The following is an 11,076-nucleotide window of genomic DNA, read 5'->3' as shown; positions in this document are numbered from 1 at the left end:
TTTGGAAAGAAATTATATTAATGAATGCATAAAATAAAAGAAATGAAAAAAGTAATTGAAGGACAATATTAGTCACCAGAACCAAGGACGGGTGTTTTCAATGAATCCATCATGATTAAAATGGAATTTGAAGTTACAATGTTTTGTATAGGAGTGTTAAAATGAGTATATTATCAAATAGCTAGTAAATACTGAATAAAGCAACTTAAAAACTGTTCACAAAAGCCCAAGTAGACGTTAAAATGACCCCAAACATGTGAAATATCCCTTAATCCCGATATACTTACTTGAATGAGGAATTATTAAAATAGATGATCTACAAGTGTCACATCACAACCTGTTGTGAGCTTGTAGATGTTCTATTTTAGCTATTTTGGTCAATTCTGAATCTTTTGTAAGTTTTGGAAACCTTTCTTCTTTTTTTTTCCTTAGAAGATGTTTGCCTATGCCCAACCTAGGGACACCAGGTTGAATGTGGTTTAATAAGTCGGTTGCAAACAAGTGTCTAAATGAGACAAGTGTCTTAATGTTGGGGCATTAAACATAATCATATATCACACAAGCATTCATGGTGGTGATGCTGATGTCCATGTGACCATGTCGTGGTTCGTTAAAAACGTTGGCAATTTTAAGCTTCAAAAATCCTAAAAGTGGTGTTCATTTGCGAGGATTATCTTGCCGAACTGTTATTTGCCATGGATTAAAAATGCAAAAATTCATTCATATATATATTGACTTTTTTATGAAGGGAACCAGGAAGATGCTACTGTAGCTTCCTCCTTCCTCCTACAAACAGACGTCATCCCTGGAATGGGTCATTACACCCAAACTGTACACACTCAAGCTGAGGACACACACACACACACACACACACACACACACACACACACACACACACACACACACACACACACACACACACACACACACACACACACACACACCCGTCATTAGGGGGTTAGGGTCGGGGGCGACGCCTCACAGGTGCTGTCGCTTCAACTGTTTTTTTCATCTTTAGTTGCCAGTTGCCTATAACCGTCTCTCAGGTACAGGATATGATCCAGGTTTTTAAGGGTAATTAAGCTATAAGTCCTGATGTGAGCACTAATATTAATCTTGCTCAATAAAACATCATGCATCTGCTGACTGCTGTTGACAAACTTGTTGATTAGCCGACCCGATTAGCCGACCCGATCATTTAAAACAATTGCTGGCATGTTGTCCTTCTTAGGACTTAACCACTTAAACCCCAGCATGCATTTGTGGGGAAAGCTTTCGCAGAAATCGACAAGCTCACAACAACACGTAGTGTTGTGAGCTTGACGATCGGCTATTTTCAGCGAAAGCCCTATACCCGCAATAACAGTAAACAGAAAATACACTATTATACAGCCCTGAGGGACACCGGTCAACTATATGGGGTCCAAGTTGTTAATAAATCCTAAAAGCCAAGACGTGGGCAGCAATTCAACAAGTGTGTTGAATTGCTGCCAATCTTAACCGGGGTCATCCCTATTTTCCCCGGGTTCTATGTTCCCCCACTAAGGTTAGGGTTAGGTTTACGTTTAGGGTTAGGGTTAGGAAAGCTGGGAACATAGAACCCGGGGAACATAGACACGGTCCCTCTTAACCCAGTGGTTCTCAAACTTTTTCATGTCAAGGACGCCCAAAATGATATGTATTTGGCCGCGGACCCCTATCTCAAATATTTTGATCCAGGGACCCCCAGAAGCAACGACGTGAGTATGCAAGTGTATGCAAGTGGGCCCCCAAACGTGTTGTTTTTGTCGCATTCGTGAGCCAATAATTTGATGACTGGCGGAGTCTCCTACCAGAGACAATCAAACCAATCAAATTATTGGCTCAGGAATGCGACAAAAACTAAAGAATATCCATGAATTCAAGGCTCCATGGTGTGTGTAATTGATAGAAAATAAGTAATTTTTTGGGTGAACTACTTCTTTAAGAAAGAAAAAAATGGGCATGCATTTTAAAACTTTTCAAATTTTGTTTTCATTGAGTTTGTATTGTGATACCAATAAACACATTAGCCGAATGTTTTTGCGTCAATTCTTTGACATAATAAAAACGACTTAAAAAAAACACGCTTCTCGATTATTTGATGAATCGAAAAAGTAATGGATAGAATAATCTCGTAGAAAACAATGGATAGTTGCAGCCACACCACTGCAGTCTATCGTTGTTGCTGCAGAACATGCAGGGTGAAGCACCATGACTGCATCCATCCGCAGGTCAACAGCTGTGTTGACCTGCGTATGGATGCAGTGATGGTGCTTCACCCTGCATGTTCTGCAGCAACGACGACAGACCGACACAAGACATGACATCTTTAACAGGCACACCCACTTTACCTACTACAAAGGTAAAGGAATACCAAGAGGATTATGAGACACACACACACACACACATGCGCGCACGCACACACATTTTGAAACACATAGACCTGTATGAAAAAGCATCAAGACTTAAAGAAATAAATAATATATGGGAGTCGCACGTACATCAAGTGGGGAGTTTTTAATTAAAAAAAAAAGGCCAGAAAAATCCCACAGTCTCACAGCTTTGTGTGGGTTGCAGCTTGGCCGGGCCCATGCTACAAAAACACATCCAGACACACTCCTTTCAATTTCACCCACCCCGACCACACACACACACACACACACACACACACACACACATACATGCACACGCACACACACACACACACACACACACACACACACACACGCACACACACACATACACACACACACACACACACACACACACACACACACACATACACACACACACACACACTCACTCACATACACACACACACACACACGTTTGGGTAATTTCTAACACCCCAGCTATGATCCTAAAGCACCCCACGCTACCATTGTGTGAGTGTTTGTTGTACGGTTCACACAAGGCCAGCTAGTGGGCAGAGAGTATTGTTCTGTGCTTTTAACCACTCGAACCCCAGCATCCCTATTATGAGGGGGGGGGGGGCGTTTGCCACCACAAATAGCCGATCTACAAGCTCACAATGTGTCACAATCGGCTATTTTTGGCCAAGACATTTGGTGTAGATCGAAAAAGAACGCACAGGGTACAGTTGCAACTCAGGTCTTAGGTGGTTCATTTATGAATGTACAGTGCATTGACCACGCTACCAACAGCAGGAACAGACCACACTTAAAAATGTGTGTAAGTGTGTATGGGGGGGGGGGGGGGAAAGACTAAAGAGGTTCCAAATCTTTACTTCAAATCTTACTTTCATCCTTTATGTAATAGCTTCTGAAAATGCTTCTATGTATTGGCGTAGTCAGCTGCAGTACAAATGACCAGACACACAACGCCTCGCAACGCGAGGCGTTGTGAGCTTGTAGATCTGCTATTTTCACAATGTTTGCCTCTTTCTTATGTTATTTATTATTATTTGGTCAATGTTTTATAGTATAGTTTGTTGGCTACTCGTTGGCAGTAATGGTCTTTGTCTTTTCTTTCGTTCTTTTTTTTTAAGGTATTAAAAAGGTCTTAAAAGTCCTTAAATTGTCACTTCAATATCATCTGGGGACCCCGACCCACAGGTTGAGAACCACTGCTTCACACCACTGGTTAAGTAGCAGTGCTTGAGTGAATGTACTTATGTTCCACCACCACACTGGATGAGGTAAATGACTCTCTACAGCTCTGACTGTGACTCAAGTGTTTGTCATGTCCAGACAGCATGTGTGACCATGATACTCTATAAAGCGGCCCCGGTCCAGACAGTACACCGACAACAAGCTAAACACAGTGACACAGTACGGAACGGGGGGTGACGCTTTTATTGACTGACGTAAAAACAAACATCTGTCATGATGAACGCTCTAGACAGAACGTTTTTTTTTTTTTTTGGTTTTGTACATTTGAACAGATGCCATTGTCACTGGGGGAGGGGGAGGGGTCCATTGAGGAACTAATTGTGGTTCTGTATGTTCACCGATTTTTTATTTGAACCACAATTGAACCCTACAGTATATATTTAGTTAATTGGATTCCCTCGATACTAGTAGGCTACTTTTACACTTTCCCGTAATTAGCCGATCTATAAGATCACAACATGTCACGTTGCAACACGTTGTGAGCTTCGAGATCTGCTGAGTTAAGTTGGATAATGATTGATTGAATTCTTTATTAGCAGTTTGCAAAAAAAAGCACATGCAGTTCAATACAAGGTCTGCTCAGAGGATTTTAAAACCAAGAAAGCCTATGGCTTGTTTCCATTGGGGTCCTTTGTACTCAATTCATCGAAACATTAATGACAGACAAATATACACTACTATGCAAAACATCATATAAACAGTTTGAAAACAAAAACAAATATATGTACAGTATAAGTTATGATTTAGATTTTTTTAAACACATTATTTTCTAGACAAATCTGGAACAAATTATTTCTCTTACACAAATCCAGTATTTCACTTATTTTTTTCTCCATAGTGTGTTCTCTCTCATCCTCTTTTCAATACAATTGCAAATGACTGAAAACTATTTTTTGATCAATTCTCTTAAAAATATCCTGTATTTTCTTCTGCCAAATTTTTGCATCGCGATAACTTTTTTATTAAATCGATTTAAATTGTCACCAGTTATTTTTTTTTTATCGATTTACGATGAATCTTTCCATGCCTTCTGTAGTGTCCTTTCTGTTTTATCCATAAGAAAGTAAGTAGTAACTGCACTATTATCCATGAAACCATTGTTAAAGGTCAAAGGTGTCACAATACCACTCCCCATCCCTCCCCTGTCTCTCTTATTCCCTTCGGAAAATACTCAGTGTAACTCTATCGTACAAATGGAACCAAAACGGACCCTTATGGGTCCATCTGGTTCCGTTTGTACACTCTCAGAGTTACAAAGTTAGGATCTCAGACTTAACCCATTCAATCCGGGAACACGTCTCTCTTTTTTTTTCTTTTTTTTTTTTTTTCAATGAATCTGCTATTTTTGAGAAATCTTCAAAATGTTTGCAAATCTTTGGATATACATATTTTTAAAGCGAATATTTGTAACACAAATCTTTGCTTCTGGGGGTTTCCTCGAACAAAAATGTTTTACAAATGTTTGCTTTAAAAAAGATTTTCACGATTTTTCAAAAATAGCAGATCTACAAGCTATAGCGCGGCACCAGATCTGCTATTTTTGAATAGCCAAAGAAATCTAAAAATAACAGAGATGCGTTCCCAGATTGAATGAGTTAAATGAACTCTCAGAATTGTATCTGTCAGTTATTTATTCCCTGTGGTACCTGACACCATTCTCACCTCCTTCATGTATCTGTCCTTCCATCATACATGTCATGTCCCCCTCACTCACTCCCTTTATTCCCCCTCTACTCGCACTCGTTCTCTCACTTTTGTGTGTGTGTTTGTGTGTGTGTGTGTGTGTGTGTGTGTGTGTGTGTGTGTGTGTGTGTGTGTGTGTGTGTGTGTGTGTGTGTGTGTGTGTGTGTGTGTGTGTGTGTGTGTGTGTGTGTGTCGGCGCCTAATCTTGAAAACCACTGGACCCATTGGCGCTAAATGTCTTGCCAGTAGGCCAAGGAAACACAGTAATACTGTAAATCCCTGAAGACTTTTCACATAGGCTACTGTGAATATGCTGTTTTTATTGATAGAATTGCACACAAAAAAAGCTTGAGAGCTTATAATTTCCATTGTGGTCATTTGAGTGCAAACATGTGTGTAAACTGAGTATGTTGTGTGTCACTGCAGTGTGTACTGTATGTGTAGTATATATGTATGTCACTACACATGCACTGTCTGTATGTATGTCAGTGGTTCTCAAAGTGGGGTCCAGGGACCCTCAGGGTTCCTTGAGGGGGTCTGTAACTCTGAGAGTAATGGAGGTCCTTGAAATGTAAATGTTTGAGATCCACTGCTATATGTCGTTCCATTCATTTTGTGTACCATACATACTTGTAGCTAATGCTACGTTCACACTGGCAGATACAAAAGATACAAAGATACTATTTGTAGCTTTGTGTCTGAAGTTCAAACCAACTTTTTCCTAGCTTTCTAACTTTCTTTGTATCTTCATGTTGATGGCTTCCATTGGAAATGAATGGTAGACTGTATCATCGTTGCCAGTGTGAGCGCAGCATAACTGTCCTTGTTCCACCCAGCTGTCTGTCACTGTGTGTCCTGCATGGGGAACTCCACTCTGTGCAGTGGTGGAAGAAGTACTAAACATGTTTACTTAAGTAAAAGTATCAATACCGCAATGTAAAAACAAAAATCCGGTATAAAAAATGTACTTGAGTAAAAGTATTGGCATTTAAATATACCTAAAGTACCAAAAGTAAAAGTACTCATTACGCAGAATGTCCCATGTCACACGTTCAATATGTATAACAATCTTTTGAAAATAGCATATCTACACGTGACACGTTGTGAGCTTGTAGATCAGTTCTTTCCAAATAGCCAAAGTATATAGGGCTGATTAATGTATACATTTTATTTGTATTTACTTCAAAGTAACAAGTAACTAAAGTTTTCAAAGAATTGTAGTGGAGGAAAAAGTACAATATTTTCCTCTGAGATGTATAGTGGAGCAGAAGTAAAAGTATAGAAAATTGGAAATACGCAAGTAAAGTAAAAAAAATACCTCAAAATTGTACTTAAGTACAGTACTTGAGTAAATGTACTTAGTTACTTTCCGCCACTGACTCTGTGTTCCATCTGCCCCTTCTGCCTTCCAGCTGACCCACCTACTCAACGGGTGCTCGCCAATCATGCAGGCACACGCACGCACGCACGCACGCACGCACGCACGCACGCACGCACGCACGCACGCACGCACGCACGCACGCACGCACACACACACACACACACACACACACACACACACACACACACACACACACAACCCAGAGCTTTTATGTAGATGTTCTCTCTACCTTAACCCATTAAGACCTGAAGCCGATTCTACAAATGTCTTCTAAATCCCAACAGTATTCTGACAAACGTATGTTTCTATATCAGTGGTTCTCAAACTTTTTCATGTCAAGGCCGACCCCCATCTCAAAATATTTTGTTCCAGGGTCCCCCCAGAAGCAAAGACTTCAATTAAAAATGTTTGCTTTAAAAGAGTATTATATTCAAAGATTTGCACACATTTTCACGATTTTTCAAAAATAGCAGATCTAGTTGTATATCTGCTATTTTTGAGTAGCCAAAGTGAAAAAGAATGCTTTTTTTTTTAGCTAAAATCCAAAAATGACACAGACACGTTCCAGATCTTAACGGGCTAATTCACCAGCAGGAGGGGAGGTGGCAGGAGCGGTCCAGATATTTTACAGTCATTCAACCTCCTCAGCACCTGATGTCAAAGTTACTGGTGATGGGCCCTATAGGCCTGGTTTTGATTATTTTCATTTACGATAGTCATCTCGGAGGGGAAACTTGCCATCGAAACCACATTAATCACCTTTGTTATGTAGCTTCTCAGTAAAGTGTTGTCTCTGCTACCACTGTGTTGTCTGAATGACACTGTTCATCCTACAACAGTGTCGTTGCTGTCCGGCAGAAACCAGCTAACTCCATTTTGACGCTTTTGCATTTTTTTTCCATAAATCAGTGCTATTGATCACCCTTTACATCTGTGTTGGTAAAAAAAAAATACTGAACCAATGAAAAGCATTAAAAAGCGCTTCTGACAAAACCAGCTAACTCCATTGGATCCTCAAACTTTCTGCTAAAACAGCCCACCAAAGGTGGGTGGAGTTAGCTGGTTTTGCTGACTCCAGTCTCCACCCCCTTTTGACCTCCAATGGAGGTCCATTCAGCTGTTCTTATCAATGATGAACGCAACCTCCTAACTCCACTTTTTTTCATTTCCTGAAAAATGAACATGTTGGAGTTAGCTGGTTTCTGCCGGACAGCAGAGCTACAGGGCTGAAGTGGTTAATGTAGAGCTGCTTGAAGCAGGATAGTACTGTGGTCTGTCTGCTGCCTCCACCTGCTGGTTAGGAAGGTAATTATTCAGTATGTTGTTCCTCAACAAATTGAGCATTTGCCGACCTCAGTTCAATATGTCGTGCATGTGTATTTTTATTAGTGAATTAATTTATTTGTATTACTTATTTTCTCTAAAGAAATTGGGAATGTGCTTTTAAAGCACCAACAGATTGGAATATTTTGACCATCTCATTTTTTTTTATTATCTATTTTTATTTCATTTTTTTTGCTTTTTGACACTGAACTATTAATGAACTCAAAAAGTACCTTTTATGTAGGATGATCATATGGAGTTGTATATTTCACATAACTTTACTGCTGCCAATATTGCTGTTATTCTTGGGTTGAGATCCGGACTTGACAGGAGAGAGGGAGAGAGAGAGAGAGAGAGAGAGAGAGAGAGAGAGGGGGGGGGGGGAGAGAGAGAGAGATAGAGGGGGAGAGAGGCATAGAGAGAGGGGGAGAGAGAGAGAGAGAGAGGGGTGGGTGGGAAGCTGAGATACACAGTAAAATCCTCAGTGTTCATTTATCCATTTCTAACTCTGAGAGTGTACCAATGTAACCAAAATGGTCCGTGGCGGGTCGATTCGGGTGCAAGTGCACCGCTCCCAGAGTTAAAAACGTCACTCTGAATTTCACAGTGCAGGCTTTCAACATCGGGTCGCCCTGCCTGCGCACACACACAGCTGAATCCTTAACAGAGGGGGTTGTATATCAAGGCACCAATTAGCAGTGGAGAGGGTGCATGATGATATTTCCGTGTGCTTGTGGCCTGGGCAGCTCCGTCTGTGTGTGTTATAAAAGGCAAAACCATAAACATGGAATTAGACAGTACAGGCCCTACGGCTCGTTAAGTCCCAGACTCTCCCCTCCTGTGGCTAGCTGAGAGCAACGGTGTGATGTAAACAACACTGGCCCCAGCGGAGCTGTTATTATGTGCTGTTTTTTTTTACTATAACGGGGTGGTCGTCGACATGTCAATAATGTGAAGTCCATCAGGGTCTGTCATGGCGGCGGTCTTTCATTATTAGTTCAGCTCGGTGTGGGAGAGAGTTCACGTCGAAACTGGATGGAGAGAGAGAAACAGAGTGGGCAGAGGAGATGGAGTAACGCTTTTATCTAGAAAAGGGAAAACCAAACATGCACACGGACTCGGAGACGGAGAATGAGTTCCACTTTTGTGTTTTATTGCGCTTTATATCATTGGTTCTCAAAGTGGGGTCCTTGGGGGAGGTACTAGGGGGTCCCCAGCTATATTAGTTACAATTAGTTAAAAAAATTGCATCACAATTATTTTAACCACTTTAACCATATGTTATACTTTGGCTATTCAAAAATAGCAGATATACAAGCTCATAGCGCGGCACCGAGTGCCGCAACTTGACTATATTGTCATGCATGGCGGACTCCATGACAGTGTTTGTGCCAAGTTTGGTGCAGATTAGAGCAACGGTGCGCCTGGACAACGTGTGGCCCTTGGTGTGACTATTCTCATGGCAGACCCCTGAACAGTGTTTGTGCACAATGGTCTGGTCTTTAATTAACACCAGAGACACCTGTTTCATAATGTCACTCTGCGACTATCATCGATGGTTGTATTGAAGGGCGGCTGTGGCTCAGGAGGTAGAGCAGGTCGTCCAATGATCCGTGGGTCTGCGGTTTGAATCCTGGCTCCTCCTGTCCACATGTCGAAGTGTCCTTGGGCAAGACACTGAACCCTACATTGCCTCCAATGATTCGGTCGGCGCTAGCTTGCCACCATTGGTGTGTGAATGTTGGAAAAGTGAGGACGCTGGCGTCGACTGTTCGCCGCTCCACTGTATGAATGAATGAACCATTGTAAAGCGCTTTGAGTACTTAGAAAAGCGCCATAAAAATGCAATTCATTATTATTATTTTGGGGTCGAGGGGACTATAGGGGGAAGAATACAACACTAGCGTGCTTGACAGAGACCAACTGCTAGCTGAGGACACATTCAGCACAGATTCTTCCAGAAGGATGCAGGGGCCATTCAGCCTTTTGCCTACAATGGAGAGCTGTACATGTTTTGTGGTAGAAACGTTGACATTATTGACAAATTGAAGACTGAACAGTGGTTCTAGGAGAGCTGCTTGGAGACAAAAGTATTTTTTCCCCTCTAATTAATAGGTGTGTAATAGTGTTTTCCCCTTTTTTTTATGGAATTATTTTGTTTTTAACAAAACGGGGTATTCACTCACGACCAATACAAATTGGTGCGTGAAAGGCCCGTTTTGGATGCATAGTGTGTTGCTTTGATGTGGTGGGAGACCGTATCATCATATTTTGGAGGATACATGTGCACACTCACTTCAGTGGGTGTAGGAGATGAAGATGAATATGTCAGCGAGGTGTCTGACCTGTGCATCTTAGACTTAAGTCCTAGTCTAAAGATGTAATGCAAGCTAGCAGTTATTCGGACTCCCACACAACATTATGTGGGAACTGGCAGCCATGACAACAGCAACAGGAAAAAAAATCCATGTGGAACACACTGTACATGGGCAACTGGCCCCCACCTTCACTTCATGCGGCCCCTCAGGTTAATATCGGAATACTGATATATTATTGATTTCAGCTGTTACAATTCCAAACATGCAAACATGACCCGCTTTAATTACTTCAGTCTGTATCAGTAGCTTAATGACTAGTATTAAAATGTCTTTTTTTATGTCCAGTGTATTTGTATTTAAGTTCAGGAAGTTAGCATAAGTATAACTAAGTGCATTTGAAATTGAATACAAATGTAACTTTTCAGGATTCAAATAAAAAAAATAGCAAAAAGAAATATGGATTCCAATATTAAAATAGCAAAAATAGCAGATCTACAAGCTCAAAACGTTTTGAGCTTGTAGATCGGCTATTTTTGCTACTTTTGTGTGACAGAATGGCGAAGGAAGGCATTCATTTACGATTTTTTTAAAAATACGGAGATAAGAGGTGTCTGCCCGACAGTATATGCAATGTGGCCCTGTGGAGTGAGTGTGGAAATATAATGGCCCTCTCCATCATCAAAGTTGCCCACCGCTGATATGGAAGGACAATTACTAT

This window comes from Gymnoscopelus braueri (genome assembly GCF_963280865.1).
Source record: "Gymnoscopelus braueri genome assembly, chromosome: 22".
Taxonomy (NCBI): Eukaryota; Metazoa; Chordata; class Actinopteri; order Myctophiformes; family Myctophidae; genus Gymnoscopelus; species Gymnoscopelus braueri.
This window is presented reverse-complemented; position numbering follows the sequence as displayed.